The following is a 2,655-nucleotide window of genomic DNA, read 5'->3' on the forward strand; positions in this document are numbered from 1 at the left end:
AAACATAAACATGCTACATATGGAGTCTTCTATTTTAGAATTAAAACTTATCATGAAAAAAATAGAAAGTATTAGCAAGCTTTCAAGGCAATTATAATTTCTTGCATTGAAATAGCACATGGTGATATACAAGTTAATATATATATATGTATATGTGTGTATATGTATATATATAAACAAATCTATGTTGTTTGATGAAGAAATGGATGCTAATTAAGAAATGGTAATGTACTTCCAGAGACACTTTAATCAGTACATTCACGTGATCAACACAGATCAAAAAAAGAACCATTTGAAAACAGTGTAATTTTCCATAACAAGTTTTAGTCTACTTGGTTACTTCATACAGCAACAAACACAACATAAGGAATTAAGCACCCAGCTGCTAATTCCAAGGTTGGAGTTCAAGTGCACCCGTGGCACTCTGTGGGAGAAAGTTACAGCAATCTGTGTCCTTAAAGATTATAGTCTAGGAAACACAATAAACCAAAAAACAAATAAACCCATTGTCACTGAGTCAATTCAAACTCGCCTAAGCCCATAGGACAGAGCAAAACTGCTCCAAAAGCTCGCCTTTCTCCTGTGAAGTCATTTGAATGGGCTAGGGAACTGCTAGCAGCTCTAAGCCTAACCCTCCCACTACGCCACCAGGGCTCCAGGAAACTCTAAAGGGCAGTCCTGTTCTGTTCTATAGTCCTCTTCTGGAGCTATGAGTCAACATCGCCACAATGGCGCACAATACCACACGTCATAGCATGCATAATTTCTCACCAAGCCTCTAGGATGACATTCCTGTGTGGAGCAGCCAATGAACAGAGAGGACCTTGGGGTTGAGACACAACACAGAAATTGTGCCAGGTCTGATCCCCTAACACCAGAGCGAAACATGAAGGGAGTGCCAACAGGGCAGGAAGGGGAGGAAAGCAACAAGGACCCAAGGAATCCCAACAGACTCGGGAATCGGTGGGCAGGGCTGGGCACTACAAGAGATCCGGTTGGATAACATTGAGAAGGGTCAGCAGACAGACCTGGAAGTACTTACAGACATTTTTCTTTTTCTGAGGAGAAAACAATGGGGCCGGCGGCGCCAAGGGGACATGGAAAAGGAGGAGGGAGGGGGAATCCAATAAACCCAGGGACAAGGGGATAATTAAGATATATAAAATTGATGGCGAGGAGGGCATAAAATACCTGATGGGGTTTGATCAAAGGAAATGTAGCTGAGATAAAGTACTGAGAGTTGAATGAAGGTTGAACATGATTGTGGGACAGGACGGAAGTAAAAGGAAATAGAAGAAAGAACTAGGCGGCAGAAGACATTTATAGAAGTGTAAATATAAGCATGCACATAGTAAATACATTAATAGATGACAGGGACATAGATCTATGTATTTATAGATTAAGTATTAAGGTAGTAGACAGACATTGGGTCTCTCTCTACTCAAGTACTCCCTCAATGCAAGAACACCTTGTTCTAATAACCTGACAGTCTGTGATGCTCACCTTCCCAATACAATCGCTGAAGTCAAAATGGGTGCATGAGCAAATGTGACGAAGAAAGCTGATGGTGCCTATCTATTAGTAGATAGACCATCTGGGGTCTTAAAGGTATGAACTCAAACAAGCAGTCATCTAGCAGGACGCAACAAAGCCCACAAGGAAGAAGCACACGCGCCTGTGTGATCATCAGGTATAGACAGGATCAAGTATCAGGCATCAGAAGACCCCAAACAAGCAATCATGTCAATGTGAATGAGGTGGGTCAGAGTGGAGACCCAAAGCCCACCTGTAGACAATTGGACATTCCCTCACGTAAGTGTCACAAAGAAAGAATGAGACAGCCAGAGTACAGAATAGCACCTAAGGAGCACACAACATTCCTCTAGTGCTTTAAAGCTACACACACACAATCATGACTCCAGTTCTACCTTACAAATCCAGCTAGACCAGAGCATGTACACTGGTACAGCTAAGAGTTCTCGACACATGGAACCAGGACAGATAAACCCCTCCTGAACAGTAATGGAAGTAGAGATACCATGATGGTAGGGGTAAGGTTGGGGGAGAAATGGAGAACAGACTACAACGATCAATGGAGAGCCACCATCACCCCCTACAGGGGTGAAAAGAAAGTTGAGCAAAGGGAGACAGCGGATGGTGTAAGATATGAAAATAGTAATAATTTATAATTTATCAGGGGTCCATGATGGAGAGAAGGTGGAGGGGTGAGGGGGGAAGAAAAGAGAAGCGCTAAAACCAAGGGCTCAAACAGAAAGAAATGTGAAAATGATGGTGGCAACATATGTACAAATGTGTTTGATGTAATTGACGCATACATTGTTATATGACCTCCCAATAAAATAATTTATTAAAATAACAACTTCTCTTTGCATATTAATGCAGTCTTTTAAAGGTAATTTTTTTTTTTAATGGTTGCCTGTGATACCCTTTGTGGAATATACCTAACTTTACTGGCAATTCCATCAGTTTCAGAAATTTACATTAAGTTAAAATTTCCTCACTTACAAAAAATTATATCCAATAACTCCACACCTGTGATTTTTTCCCTCTTTTAAGGCTATAGTTCCACGGGAGTATAAACAGTAGTTGACGGAACAAAAAATCCGATGGACTTGATTAAAAATGCCAATCCGA

General features: G+C 41.0%; 1 protein-coding gene across 2 annotated transcripts in view; it reads right to left on the reverse strand.

Moving 5' to 3' along the window:
- Nucleotides 1-2,655, reverse strand: part of METAP1 (methionyl aminopeptidase 1) — a 24,504-nt gene that overhangs the window by 19,403 nt on the left and 2,446 nt on the right. The gene's annotated exons all lie outside the window — the stretch shown is intronic.

The sequence above is a fragment of the Echinops telfairi genome, unplaced genomic scaffold, assembly GCF_000313985.2.
Source record: "Echinops telfairi isolate 266 unplaced genomic scaffold, ASM31398v2 ScPeMD7_7468;HRSCAF=8506_0, whole genome shotgun sequence".
NCBI lineage: Eukaryota > Metazoa > Chordata > Mammalia > Afrosoricida > Tenrecidae > Echinops > Echinops telfairi.